The sequence below is a fragment of the Lissotriton helveticus genome, chromosome 7 (assembly GCF_964261635.1).
Source record: "Lissotriton helveticus chromosome 7, aLisHel1.1, whole genome shotgun sequence".
NCBI lineage: Eukaryota > Metazoa > Chordata > Amphibia > Caudata > Salamandridae > Lissotriton > Lissotriton helveticus.
The window spans coordinates 850,532,033-850,547,978 of record NC_136068.1 but is presented as its reverse complement, the minus strand read 5'-3'; the positions used below and the strand labels follow the sequence as shown (position 1 = coordinate 850,547,978).

Genomic DNA, 15,946 nt, shown 5'->3' with positions numbered 1-15,946 from the left:
CACAGTTGCTGCTCTGAGAAGGAGCCACTGTCCACTAGAATTCATACTGTAGAAAAGATGAAGCAGTTGAAAACTGAATACAGTATGATCAATTTCTCTTACCATGTAGTGTCTTTGCAATGCCCTCTAATGACTTTCATTTAAGGTGTATACCGTGTATGGCAGGACACAAGTCCTAACTAGCATTTGCAATGTAATAGGTCTCGCATTTACAAGAGTTTGAGGTATTGGCATTGACAATGTCTTTTATTTATTTATGTGCTGTTTTTAAAACAAATAAATAACAGGCATTCTCATTTACAATGCCTATAGCTTAAACTTTCTCAAATGTGTGACCTATTGCACTGCAAATGAGTTCATGCTGTAAAAATAAAAAAATCAGGCAGGATAAACCTATTTGAGAAAATATTGCTCGGAGGCTGTATTTAAAGCCTACCGAATAACAACACACATAACGGGGTGTCTTCTTGGGAGACTACGTAATGTGATAAGGTGGTACGAAGGAGGGACTGCTAAGCCTATTGACCAATGAGCAGCCATAGTTTACAGTGGTAGAAAAAAGTCAATGAAAAATATGGGTGGAGAGTAGGCGGAGCTTCAAGTCCCTACCAGAATACAGCATGCTTTGCAGAGCAGTGCATGCGCTGCTGAGGCCCGACCTAAAAATCAGGTAATTATGAAGCATATGATGAAATACCTCGCTACAGAGGTAAATTCATACTAATGAAAAAAAACACAGCTGTACAATCATGTTTCAGCAGTTTCCCTGGGTTACCTTCCTCCAACTTCTAATTTTGAATTAAACTGTTTGCAAAATAAATCTAGCCACAAAGCTCCTTGTTTGAAACGTGATTATCTCTCTAAGCATACCAACCGCAATTGTATATGTCAAAAAAAGATAAGTAGGCCTTCAAAGGAATGGGGGCTCCCTGAATGATGGGGGCTTCTTGCACCACGCCTCTGAATGGAATATATGGATTAAATGTATAAACTTCCCCGGGACAGCTGTGCCCTTTCTAATTGTTTAGAATGTGCTGCACGTTTCAACCACACGTCCCCTTGAATCTTAAGAACTTTGTAAAGTGTTTACAAAATATGTTGTATATTAAACAACTTAAATACGTGTAATGTAAAAATTTCACTTTTGAAAATATGTTGTCCATACATAAATACTATTTATGGGATATGCCGCTTAACAATTAATGCATAAGTATATGCACAGTCTGTAAGATACATAACAGCTCACCAAACAAGAAGAGGCAACCAAGTGGCCATTGTGCATTACCAGTGTGCAAGAGAAAACCAGAACCCGTAGCTTCAGGAGAAACACAATCTGGATTCGGAACTATTTGAGATGGACAGAGCGTGCAAGACGGCTTAACAAATGTTCCTGTCTGTGCCTCAGTTGTGTCTACAACCGGCACCGCAGCAGCGCTTGTCCACATGGTCTACATCTCTGGGAGCTACAACATCCTACAGAGGATACAGCAGCCTCCCGTAATGCACCATCACACCTGATCATTGAAGCTTGATTCTGGCTGGGAGCGGAGGGGGTTCACAGCAAGCTGTCTTAGTGAAAAGCACAGCCACCACTCACATCTAAAGCCACCAACCTCTGAGCCCCACAGCATGAACGCTGGTGGACTGGGAGGGAACAGCAGTCCTGGATGAAGAGCGAAAACGAGGCCAAAACGAACTAACACTGTGCAACCACTCCGCCGGTCCTCCGCCTTCAATTGTGCACAGGGAGACCGACCACAAGGTGCACAGCCAACAACAAGGAGCAGCAGCGTGCGCCCCAACCCCGGACAACCAGGCAAGTTGTCCGCCATAGACACTTGCACAAGTGCCACCATTGCCTACGCAACGTTTGTTCCTGTGCCTGAGTGTCCAGCAATATTGCAGTACTCTACCCAAATGTACCCCGATATCTCTTGTAACCTGCACACCCGTCACCCTTTCCTCCTGTAATGCACTGAATGCTGTCGCATGTAATCCGATTGCTCACAATTGTCACCATTACCTCATGTGACATAACGTCTCCCCTGTAAATTGATCACTTGTAAATACCTGCCCCCCTTGCGAAGTGCCCCGACGCCCTCGCACAAAGCTGCGCTATATAAAAACGCATAAACAAACAAATAAATAAGGAAAGGAGCAGGCGGACACGGCACCAGGGGGCCTGGGGAACGGGAAGGCGCACGAGATCGCAACCCCAAGAGACCCGCAGGCCGAGGAACAGACCGGACCGGAGGCGGGACCGCGCATGAAATCACCAACACCCTCCACCTAGAGACCCACAGGCAGGACGGCCGCGCCGGGCCCATGTCGCACTCCCCCCCAACACAGTCCCCCTTCCCAGAACCACGCAAGACCACATCCGCATGCGAACTCAAACACCTCCCCCCCAGGGACCCACAGGCTGAAAGACAGCCGCGCGGAGCACAAGCTGCACACCCGCTCCAAGGCCCACCCCGCCAGCGCGACAACAGCATGAGGAGCGCACCCCCCTCCCCGCAACAAGAGGCAACACAGTAGAGGCACCCGGCCAACCCCCCGCCCAGGTCCTTGACCGCACGACTGCAATCCACCCCCACACCCACTAGGCAGCACACGGCAAGCGAGGAACAAAAGGGGGGGGACCCAGGACAGGGAAAGGGGGGTTGACCTGTCTCTCACAGCTGGTAAGACAAGCACTCAGCTGGGGCGGAGGACTCGGCGACTTATTCCAGCGCAGGTCGGGGGGAAATGGCAGAACAAAAGTGCCGCCATTTTTGCGATTCGGGGGCGTGTATTTAGCAATTGAGTGACGGATGACGTCACGGCTTAAAAACTGCAAAAAACACGCCCCCAAATCGCAAAAAAGACGGGGCTTGAACTGAGTGATGCCCCTCTCCTCCACTGGCCAGCCTCCGTTTAGGAAGCCAGCCAATGGAGAAGAGGGGCGGGTTCAAACCCCCATACTGCCAAAACGAAAAATCTCGGATCCGCCCACTGCTTACGCAGTGCGACGCTAGTCCGAGACCTAAAAAAGCATTGAGTGATAAAAAGCAGTCTTACATGTCTGTGGCCTCCCAGGCTGGCAGTGTCCGATTTTGGAGTGCTGTCGCCCTCTTCCTTGTTTTACACAAGTGCTGCAAGTGAAGGGGAGAGGAAGGGGGGGTCGTAGGGGAGAGGACTGAAGCAAGGAGATGCACCCAAAAGGCCACTTGGGTGAGCCATGCATTTTGTAAACATTATGCCGGGCCATTATTAGTAAAACAAGCAGCAGGTCAGCCAATCAATTTACGTAAAATTAAATAAGCAGCAGGTCAGCGTCTCCCATCGTTCCGATATTATGATTGAATCAGTAGCGAGAAGCTGGATAAAGTGAATAGGTGTGACTGTGTTTTGAGCTGCACAGACAGACACACAACAACAGAGTGAATTATTTTTTTCCAAAAAGGGGTGGGCACGGCAGAGTCCCAGCAGAGCGGAGAGCAAGGAAGAGACAGAGAGCCTGCAGCGCTATATTTGCAAGTTTTCCTTAACATCTAAAATAAACAACAGAGTATAACAAAAAGGTAGTTGATAGCTTCAGATGTGACTATAACACTAGCAATAGCAATGTCCAATCATCAAGATTGGCCTGACTTGGTATGAAAAACTTTGTCAAAGTATATAAACAAGTCTGAGGACTATTCCCATAATATACGGTAGTCAAGCATATAGTTCTCACCATCCTCAAACTGAAACATGCAATGACCTGATTAATGAAAGCGAACCATTATATTTCAATTCCTCGACCGCAATCCTCCGATAACGCTCCTCCTGCTGTGGTGCCTTGAAAATTGCTGCCACTCACAGGGTCACACTGTGTTACCTGCACAATGATGTCGGGCCACAGAGTAGGGGACAAAGTTATGCTGGGAGCACACATCCATGCAGGAGAGGTGCCATGCGATGGCGTGGGGTAGCACAAACCTAAGTGGCGTAACTGTAGTAATGAACAGTAGACCCCAGGGGTGGGCTCTCTTGCATGTCTTCTTCTACTTTAGCACTGCACTCACCCTCTCAGAAAGCTGAGATATTGTCCCCAGGACGTGGGAATCCAGGAAAACAGCAGTTTAGAATGGATATGAGCTGCAGAGTTGGCTAGGTTCCAGGGTTACCCTCTTGTTGCCTCTTTGTAGAGAAGACACAAACAGGTAAGTCACCTCACACATTGTTTTGGACTACCCCGGCATTGCAGCTACATCCCAGTGGGTCGTAGGAACAAATGCCACAAAAGTAACATAACAATGGAACAAGATCTGGAGATCAAGAAAGCAACAGAGATCCTGCAGCACCATATTTGCAAACTTTCTATAAGCAGCACTATATTTAAAAAGCTTTGTATAACTTTACTGAAGAAGTCCCCAAAGGAATTAATAAACCGCTAATGCATAGTGGAACCGTAATTGGCTGGTGCTCCCGAGTACAACACAGATATGATGTACCGGGAGTGCCTACCAACAAGGATGCACCAAAGAAGACTGAGAAAGACACAAACCAATGGTAAGCAGCAGGCAGAATTTCTGTCTGTAGATAGATCACTGCAGGTCTCGCAGGCAGCACATGCGCGCTGATGCTCGACCTAAAAAAAGAAGTTAGGGGCTAACCAAGTTAGGCAGTATGCAGATGACATCATGGCACGTGGCATCGCAGCACCTGACATCACAAAGCGTGACATTGCAAGTGGCTTCACAAGAAGTGCACATCACAACCCATGACATCACACGAAGAGAAAGCAGATCTTGGCAACCGCCTTAATAGATCATTGTGTGCCAAGTAAATTTAAATCTCAGGAAGTAATAATGGTGGTAAGATAACTCTGGAGGTTAATGCCCTTGCTGGAGAGATCTGTGTTTTGTTGTGTCCGACGTTTGAAACAAAGTAGCATAGAGGGCTGATATGTCTCCAGCAAAGCACATCATGCGACAGACAGATGACAGTTTTTTTATATTATGTGAATGGGTGAGTTACTGCTTTTAACACAGAGATCCTTTTGTTATTTGCAGTTCATACATTATAATCTTTCCAACATATCACAGTGAGCTATGAAGGAAATGTGACTCCTACACCTTGTAACCCTCACTGTCTTATGTAACACATCCTGCACTTTGATTTACACACATATGATTTATTGTCTGATGTATGATGTATATGTTTTATATACAGGAACTGAACAAAGACAAAAGCATGCCTCTTTTAAGTACCTGTGAAGTAATAACAAGCTGTGAGCCTTTGTTTTCCCTTCATTGTATGTGCAGATAGATGCAGGCTCCATATAGCTCTCAGCCAGGATACCCCATCAAAAGGAGGCCTTATGGCCCCTTAAGTTCTTTATTTTGGGCTCAGCTGGAATTAAAAATAACAAAGCCCCCTCACCTGCATGTTGTTGCTCCTAATGAAAGCAGGCAACATCAGTGTCTGAAAATTACACTGAGAGGAGTTCAGCATATTTCTGCGAAGCCTAACTTCTTGGCAGGGGAGATAGCGTCCACCTTGTGAAAAGACCGGGTAGATGCTGTCTACCCGGGTGTGCTCCCGACTTGTGTCCTGGATATGGTTCATAGGAGAACTTACTGACTATATATCATGAAACATGACAGATTTTAGAACCAATTCTAAGTTTGCAACCTTGAATTAACATTGAGGTGAACGTGCATGTAGGAAGGTACAATAATCTCCATAGAGTGCTTTCCCGTTTTGGATTTTTGCAAACCCTCTTCGCAGAGTTTTGAAACCAATATCCATCTGATTCATCCTGGAAAATGTATTTGCCAGCAATTATTTTGTTGAGTTCCTCACCCTTTAATTAGCAAAACTACATATGGCACACAGTATTGTGAATGTGCAGACTCGTAGAGACGGCACTGTGCCTGTACTGGTAATTTACAGCTCTCCGCTGAGACACTGCAGGACATTGGAACATGCACGGTATTGGGAATGGTCTTGATAAATATTGTGTTTGAGAACTGGCCCTGTCATAATGAAGTGTCATTGTACATGAAAGAATGCAACTCCTTGATAAACTAGATTTTATTAATTTGTTATAATGTCCATGAGCTCACAGCACGTTTGTTATTGTTATTGTTATTGTTATTTGTGATTTGTAACGCGCCCAATCACCTGCAGGTCTCTAAGCGCTCGGGAATCGATGGTACAAACAACAACTTTAGCAACACAGAGAAAAGCGTCCACTATCCTAGTTGGCACTCAAGGACTTCCTGAACAACAGCGTTTTTAACCCCCTTCTAAAGCGTAGGAGGTTCTCTTCCCTGCGCAGCGACTCAGGTAGTGAGTTCCATAACTGAGGAACTAACACCGAGAAGGCTCTTCCTCCCTTGGTAACAAGTTTGTACCGCGGGCAGACCAGTAGTTGAGAGTCGGAGGATCTGAGAGTTCTCATTGGGCTGTACACCGCCACACGATCTTTAATGTATGCGGGCGCCATGCCATAAATGGCTTTGTGAGCAATGCACAAACTTTTAAAATCCACTCGCTCCTTAATAGGGAGCCAATGAAGGCTCTGTAACAGGGGAGATGCTTTGGCTCGTCTTGGCAGTCTAAAAATAAGACGAGCCGCATCATTCATCACAACCTGTAGCCTATTTGTCAAGGTTTTTGGCAGGCCAAGGTAGAGGGCATTGCCGTAATCTATCCTTGAGATCACGGTGGCTGCGACAATCGAGCGCAGCATGGATTGGGAGATGACGGGTACTAGCTTTCGTAGCTGCCGGATGATGTTAGTGCAGCTACCCACCACTGAAAGGATCTGATTGGCCATTGATAGGTCGCAGTCTAATTTAATCCCCAAGCTCTTCACGTTCAGACTGGGTTTTGGGGCCGGGCCTAACTCTGCGGGCCAGTAGAGGTCACACCATGGTGAGGTGGCGGATGGAATCACCAGTACCTCAGTCTTGTCTGGGTTGATTTTTAAAAGATTTCCTGTCATCCATTGGACTGTGTATCTCAAGATGTTCTGAGTTTGAAGTTGTGCAGCACTTGTGTTGTCGACACTCAGCAACAGCTGCGTGTCGTCCGCGTAGTTGAATACTGTGCAGCCCATGTGCGCCAGAGAGGCAATCAGAGGTTGCAAGTATAGGTTAAATAGAAGTGGGGACAGGGCCGAGCCCTGGGGCACCCCACATTCTAATTTCCCCACTGCGGAAGTTTCTTCCCCCAGTTGTATTCTTTGGGTCCTTCCTAACAGAAAGGACTGCAACCAACTGAAGGCCAGGCCTTTGATGCCAAAATCCCTCATTCTTTCCAGAAGCAGAGCATGGCTGACGGTATCGAACGCCGCTGAGAGGTCTAACAAGATCAGGGCGCTCGGTTTTTTACCGTCAGCCAGGCCTCTCAGTTCATCCAGCACCGAGAGCATCACCAACTCGGTGCTGTGATGTGCTCGGAATCCTGCCTGTCGTTCATGAAGTAGATGATGAGACTCCAGATACATAGACAGGGATTTTAGTACGTGTTGTTCCAGTACTTTAGAGAGGAATGGTAGCTGAGAGATTGGCCTGTAGTTTTTTAGTACTGCGGGGTCTGCGCCTGGCTTTTTCAGCAAAGGTCTTACACGCGCTTCTTTAAGTTCTGCTGGTAATTGCCCGGTCTCTAAGGACCTATTTAGGAGGGAGATGACACGCTCCTCTAATAAGGGACGGGCTGCCTGAAAAACTTTAGGTGGACATGGGTCCGCTGGAGATCCAGACTTGATTCTATCCATCAGCTGTTGCAGACTCAGAGTATCAATCTCTGGAAACAGTGTGATGGAGCAGTCAACTGATTTATGAGGGGCTGTAGGTGTAACCATCCCATTTGACATACTACTTTTTATTTCCTGGATAATAGTTCTGACTTTCTCCAGAAAGTAACCCTGAAAGGAATTACAGTTTATGGGGGACTGAAAGCTGTCTGGTTTTTTAGTCAGCTCCGACAGGATCTTGAAGGTCTCTTTCTGCACATTGGCTGCCTTGCTTAGGCGGGATTCATAATATTCGGCTTTAGCAAGAGTGATAAGTTTTTTATATGCATTAAGAGAGGTTCGGTAGAGGATCCTGGCTGAATCCTGTTGAGTTTTCCTCCAACCTCTTTCCAGGGCTCTGAGTTTGTCAGGTGCCAAGATGTTTTAGGCAGTTGACGAAACTTTGAACAATAATTCCAGATAACTGCCAATGTTTTTTAGCGTATTGGGACCTTTTAATCACATTCACACTTTAGATTTATGTCAGTACACTCGGAAAATTCCTATTTTTGTCATAGATTATACAACAGTACACGCATGTTAATGAAATTGGCGTGCTCAAACAACAATTGCATTATATATAAAGGAAATTATGAAAAGGGAAAACATTGTGTCAAAACATTTACTCTTGCATATTTCTACCTAAAGATTAGGTAGGGTTGCTATCAAGGGAGTAGCCTGAAAATAAAACTTTGGCAAAAAAACTTTACATTTTCTAGACATTCTTTGTGGAGTGCTCAAAGAGCATGGTCTTTTTGCTGAGGAAAACCCCAAAAGGATGTTGGGGTTTTCCCTCGGAGAAACTAATGGCGCCTCTAATTTAATAACATCCTAAAAATCCAACTGGTGCTTCTAACCATTTTGCCCAGATCACACTGAGGGGCAAATTTACTAACATTTCTCATAACCCAGCAACGTTTGCTCTTCTGCGTTGCATAAAAGGGAGAGAGCAAAACGGTGGCACATTTACAAATAAATATATGGCACAGTTCTGCTCTCTCCTAGTGCTAACGCACTTGTGACTGCCTAGCACCCACACAGGCACCCTTGCATTATGTTGCAAGGGTGACTGCATTGTGATCAGGATAATGTTTGTCCTCAAAATCTATACTCTAAGGCTATGTGTGCTGCAGAATGCTACGCACTTACAAAGAGGAAAAAAGCTAGGTGAAATCGATATTTCTTCTTGTTATGCTCGCCTCGGGTAGGTGCATATTTTTGGTGCAAGCCCATGTTAAATTCTTTGTAAATATAGGTTTATATTAACATACATGAGCTGATGCACAGAACCACTCATGCTTCACCCATAACCCACCTACATGATGCAAGGTAAGGCAACATTGTGTTTTTTTCTTTTTTACAAATCCACACGAATTGGGATTATGAGGAGGAAGGAGTCGGACCTAGACCAGGGCCGGACTGGGAACCAAAACCAGCCCTGGCAAAGTGCTCCCCCGGGGGTTGGGGGTGCCACCGAGCTCTTTGCCGGGCCCGGTTTTCGGCCGATTTTGTTACAGGGCCGATTTTGCAGCCCTGTAACAAAAACGGCCCCCAGGGACCCAAAACCGGCCCCCACCGTTGCGGTGCACCGGGGGATTGTCCTGTGCCCGCAACGGTCAGTCCGGGCCTGACCTAGGCCCCAGGCTCCCAACCTATCTCTCTATTTCTAGAATATGTAGCAGTTCTTTCAGCACCTTCAGACATATGGTTAATTTTGCTCTGTATGGATATGAAGATATAAACAAGTAGGTATTGCTGGGGCACAGGTTTCTGCTTGTCACTTACTCTTCACAATGAATCCCGAGTACAGGTCAGTGGATCTTATTTGTCAGATGCAACGTAAAAGTTACATCTTATTAAAAAATCATTATCAATTATCATTATTTTAGTTCAGTCAATGAAGAGAGTTAAGTTGAGTTAAAGGGTTTTATTTTTAAATATTTTTGTTATTCATTCGTTTATTTAAGTATTTTCCTCCAAGTTTCCTCATTGAAGGTTAAGACAATCATTCAATCAATTTTTAGTAACAAGGTAATTCAACACATTAAATCAGAATAAAGCATTCATTTAATAAATGTAACAAGCTTGTTCCATAAAGATACCTCCCTATTCTAAGCTAAATCAAAATAAATGTGAGGACGATTAAAGGCGTCAGTTCAGATACCCATGAAGGGTTCTGATCAGAGAATCGCGCATAAGCTGGAAAGTATTCTCAGTTCAAGTAATAGCAGATTATGAAATAACTGAGACTTCACATGAAGAGATCCAGAAAATTCACTACAGAGTCTCCTCTCAGAGAGGTAGGAAGAGGGACATACACTAACTGATGCAAATCAGGAGTCCTCTAGAAAGAGTTTGCCTAAGTAGCCATCATCATCAATCTTCTTTATTCACGTTTAAGAGATAAAATCATAAAAGTCAAGCACAATACAAAACATTTCATAAAAATATGAATCAGTTAAAATACAATTAGATTGACTTCAATACGCCAGAAAGAGAACGAGATAAAAAATAGCACACTGCTGGAGTGCTAAAGAACTGAAGAGACAATAATGCAAGTCTCACTTGGTTAAAATTACTGGTCTTCAAGAGTGGAAGTACATATTTAAAAGCAAATAGTTGTATTTCGAGCAGGCCATGACTATGTGCAAGTTATCATTAATAGAAAAATTATCACAATCACACAGATGCAGCCTAGCGTCATTTAAACAACCATGATTAAAAGGCACAAGCCACAGGAATAAATTAAGCCTGAAGAAAGTCAGCAATCATCGCTGGTGACGGGGCATGTCCAAGGTAACGTATGGCTCCAAGCTACTAACAGTTTTCACTAAAAGACCATGACGTGTAAAAAGCTTTTTCTAGGCTGAAGCCTTCCAATCTTCTGTCATCTTATCTCTGAACACTTCTTGGGCCCATCTTTTATCAGTTTGAACAATGCTACTTGGATCATGATAAAGTTCTGGTCTCCCTAAACTTTTCATTGTGGAGGAGACATAAGTCAGCCAAGTGATCAGAGAAAAGATTATCCAGGTTCATGCAGTCTTGCCAGTGGCGTAGGAAGGGGGGTGCGGTGGGTACGGGCCGTCCCGGGTGTCATCACTGAGGGTGGTGACAAAATGTGTGTTTAAACACATATTTTTGCCTTTTTGTTACCCCCCTCAGTGATAACACTTGTCTCTCCCTGCTTGACAAAATGGCCCAAAATTTTGTTTTAAACACATAATTTTGCCATTTTGTCAAGGCAGGGGTGACAATAAATTTTCTGCACCGGTACCACCTGACCTTGCTACGCCACTGAGTCTTACATGATCAACCTGTTGAGACCTAGCTCCTCCTTGCACCAGACTGAGAGACAAAGCACCAGAGGCCGAGCCAAATAAAGTTGATCTCATGGCCCATGCCCAATTCTTCATGAACAATCTCAGAAGGTGTACTATGTGGAACTCCTAAGAGGCCCCTGAGGAATTTGGATCGGAGTAACTGGCCCATATATCCAAATGCCACACTGATAGATAGCTATTGGGATGAACTTGTCCTTGAATATATCCACAACTGTTTTTATGTCAAGGCTTCCCAGTCGCCGGGAGAAGTCTCCAATACTAAACATTTCCATGTTGAAAGCCGCCAAGTTATGATTTATTAGTCTAATTGAACACCCTAATAACGAAACTTGTCATCCTGTCTGATATGGTGACCATCCATTACGAATTTCATGGTCTTTGTCTTAGGTGGGCCAAACTTCATCACGTGTGATTTAGAACAATTTGTGGACAGGTCAATGCTGTTCATAAAATCAATAAATAAGTCTAAAAGTTTCTGTAACCCCCTAGCAGTCCGAGCAATTAAAACTATGTTGTCTTCATAAAGCAGCGCAGGGATCATGCGGCCTCCAACCACAGGGGAATCAAGGTGAGGGTCTGTAAGAACTGATTCAATTGGATTAATATAGAGAATAAATAAAAATGGTCCAAGTATGCAACACTGGCAAACTCCTTGCTTTAATTTAAAGTGCGGGGTGCATTCACCATTGGGGCCATATCTGATATAAGCCAAGAGGTCCCTGTGAAAATCGTGCAAAAAGTATACTAGGGTGGTCTCTATGTCCATCTGAGCCATCATGTTTCACAGCTTGGAGCGGTTAACTCTATCAAAGGCTGAAGTGAGGTCCATGAAGGCCTAACTAGTCTAGGAACACGTACTAATATAAAACATATGTTTTCTATGTTGCAACATTAATATTCTTTCTTCTTATTGTTGACCAATAAGATTTCAGCACACTCCTGGGAACAGGTCTACTCCCCATCTTCTTACCAGACTACAATTGTCTTTTAACCATGTGTTCTTGAATGTTGCGGCACCTCCTTTCTTGTTTTCAAAAACGTCTTTCCATGAATCATCATCCTTGTCGTCTACATCTTATGTTGTATGAACCTCTCTATCAGTGGTCTAATACAACAAAATGTTTATTACTTAACTAATAAACAGTAGCTTCTGAAATTGAAGCGTCTGCAGCAAAGAGAAGAAAAACAACTTGCACAGCTGTCGTTTAAAGTGAAAAACAAGCATTTCAGTATTAATGGGACTTCACTTTAAAACATGGCGTCTTTAGGCATGTCAATTTTAGAATTTGTGCTACATTTCTAGATTACAGGCATATATGTGTTACTGTATGATTCCCTACTACAATTTCTGCATTAAATACACTTCAGTTGTGACCATAAATTCAGCACATTGCATTTTTAATGGAGCTATTTGTAAATAATTAAATTTGTATTAGCAGCCCCCCATCTGAAGGTTGAAAAACTCTCATAATGTCTTCACAAATAAATAATTAAAGTGCACTCTCACTCTCTGTTGAGCCTTCTTTTTCACTTTTATGTTTTTCTAGTCCTCCCAGTTTCTGGCATTTGATATTCTTTTTCTCTTCCAATTCTAATTCTCTTCTGAATTCTCTGTTTCTTTCTCCATTCTTTCTTCTGTTTGGATAGCATCTAACTATTTTATATACAGAGTATAAACTAGCAAACAAACACCTAGAATAAGTATGGGTTTCAAAAATGACTCTAAAACTCCTCCTCCTACTTTCGCAAACCAGTTACCAATAGCAGAAGCATATTTTTTGAGTATGCTGTTTGTCAAATACTGTGTTTTAGTTTTGTGAGCAACATTCTATAGAATAAGGAACCGGCAATGTAAGAGGATGTTCCATCCCTATGCGCTCACATCTCTCAATACTGACAAAAACTAATGCAACTGCTTCTTTAAGGCAGCCAGGCAATCTTGCAGCAACATGGTCAAGAGTAGTCGAAAAATATCCCACAGGTCTTTGTGAATCTCCATGCATCTGAGTAAGCAGTGAGATAGTGCAGCCCTCCCTCTCACTGCACAATAATGAGAACGTCTTTTTGTGATCAGACATTCTATGTGCCAGGGCCCAACATAGACTTTCTCTTAGTGCTTGGAAAGCTTTCAAGCAATCGTTGTCCCATGGAAGTGTGTCACACACATCTAAGTGCGTCAGCCTCTGTAAAGGGTTGGCCACTATGAAACGTTTTGTATCCCCTTTCCACAGTACCCAACCATTCCCAGAACATTCTGACTTCTCTGTAAGTTCTTGGTAGATTCATAGTCAAAATCATTTCCACTCTGTCTTTGGCACCGTTCTCGTTCCCCTTTCAATTATGAGTCCCAAATGCTGGACTTCTTTTTAATAATATTGCAATTTGTTTGTACACTCTTTATAATAATATAATAATAATAATAGTGACATTTGTAAAGTGTGACAGCTACCTCAAGCAGAGGTGTCCTGGCGCTGGGCGGAAATTAGGTAGGGATCAAGACCAACAAGGGACTAACCCTGGCAAAAAAGCCGGATCTTCACAATCTTCCTGAACTCAAGTTCTGATTCAACCAAGCACATATGAGATGTAAAGAATTCCACAGCCGGTAGGTCCTCACTGTGAAGGACCTCCCTCCCATTCAGGACTTAGCATAGCGAGATACACAAAAAAACTGTGAGTCAGCTCACCCTGCAACACCAAGCAGTGAGCCTCCCCATATCTTAGTCCCTGGAAACAAGAAGTTAAATCAGCCCAACAAAAGCCCACTAAACGGCCAGATCAGAGCCTGACACTGCTCCATGTCCATTCTCAGCCAAATTATTCAGTAAGGCAATTGCATCCTGTTTTCAAAAATGTTCATGTATTTTATGCCACAAGTTGGTCATCAATTTACTGCACGAGAACTGAGTTGCAAGGCATCTGCACAGTTTCAAGATTCTTTTTCAAGATCTGATTAAAGATTGATGGACTCTCAATATACCCTTGTAGAACTCGGTACCACTCCAAAACTCTATCTCTAAACATGAATGAGAGTAAGTACTGGCTGTCCTCATGCAATGGAATAGAGAAGAAATGTTGACAGAGATCCACAACTGTAAACCAGGGGTGGCGCCTCCACTATGTCAGAGGAGCGTTGCCCCACTGCTTTCTCGCAGTGTGAGAAGCCAAAACATAAAATGATAATAACTTTGAGTTATTACCATTTTATGTTTGCGTTGTGGGAGGGCAGGTGGTCGGGGCTGCTCTGCTCTCCGAGCTGGACACGGGACTCCTGAGTGCACGCAGACTGTTTGGTTGGCCCTCTCGAGCCGCCCAAAATAGTCATGCGTACTTTTCCCCTGGCGGAGTGCCGTGTCACGGCTCTCCAGACTAATCAAAACGCTGCATGCAACGTTGTGATTTTTTTATTTTTACATTATGACACACCCCGCATGACCCCCCTCATATGACCCCCCTCCTGTGCCTGCACCCCCACCCATGAGCCATCCCGGCTGCTACTACTGTAAAGCGTTCTGCTGTGCAAGGAATCTGGAAAAGTAATGTTGCTGGATTTGATAACACAGGACAACATGGAACAACTTAGTCATTAATCTTTTGAAGATCCTGTACAATCCAGTGTTTTCCATTGGATTTCTGTAAACCCATAATCGGCGAATTGCAAGGGCTTCTACCAATCTCTTTTAATATTCTCTGTTTTAGCATTTTCTCAATCACGGATGTTATTCCTGCAACTGTCTCTGTCATCAAATTATAAGGTGGCATTCTTGGAAAAATTACATTTGGATTTACTTCAGATAGTTTCTACACCTTTAATCAGTCTGATATCCTTTCCTGTAAAGTCCCATACTTCTGGGTTTACTGTATCTTGAAAATCAGGAGGTAAATCATCAACTGTTCTCACAGGGTACAACCCAACAGCTGTTCCTTATCGGGCCAATTTAAATTCAACAACTTCATCATGCCTTTGGAATTCAACACCATCTCATGGGCTGTAAATACTGCAATTTAACTTGCACTAAAGATCTCTTCCTAACATATTTACAGGAATAGAAACATATATTACAAGCTGATGATTCTTCCCAAATGAACCTATTTTTACAGGCACTTGCTCTGAAATAGGATTTGTTATTTGTTTATTTTTAACACCTACAACTTGGATCTTATTGCCTGAGAGAGGTAAGTCTGGGACTCCCACTGTTCTAAGAGTGGATTAGGTAGCTCCAGTGTCAATATGAAATGACACGTGGTGGCCATTAACTACTCCTTCTATGAATGGTCCACTATGGTCAACCTCTATGACTGAGACACGTACTCAATGTTCCTCCCTTTTCAGGCACCATCATTGGGAATTGTCAGAGTGAAAATTCTCATTTTCTGTAATGTTAGAATGGGTTCCGGTTTTGAATTGGGTTTGGATTTGTTCCAGGTACCTGATTTACATTAAATCTAGGATCCCCCATGTTCTGTGGGGCCATCAGGGCTTGCAGAACCTGCTTCAGAGGAACTTATGACTTACTGGCATTTGCATTCTTTGTACAGGCATCTGAACTGGCATAATCTGCATCTATGATTGATTTGATGCCTGCATTTGTCCACCACCACTCACTTTATTAGGATTTTGTCTACACTCCCTCTTCCAATGCCCAATTTTCTTTCAAAAATGTCAGGGAGTCTACTTTTCAGCATTGCAGTGTCTATCTCAGAATTCAGTTCAATCAGAGCACCTCTACCCCGCGAAGCACCAACTGCTCCTTGGACACCCTTACCTCCACTTTGAAAACCGACACCTTGCATTCAACTAACATTCCCTCCAAATGACTGATTCTGAAAT

General features: G+C 43.7%; 1 protein-coding gene across 1 annotated transcript in view; it reads left to right on the top strand.

Moving 5' to 3' along the window:
* KCNIP1 (potassium voltage-gated channel interacting protein 1) overlaps positions 1 to 15,946 on the top strand; it is a 1,548,155-nt gene that overhangs the window by 1,473,277 nt on the left and 58,932 nt on the right. The window lies entirely within an intron of this gene.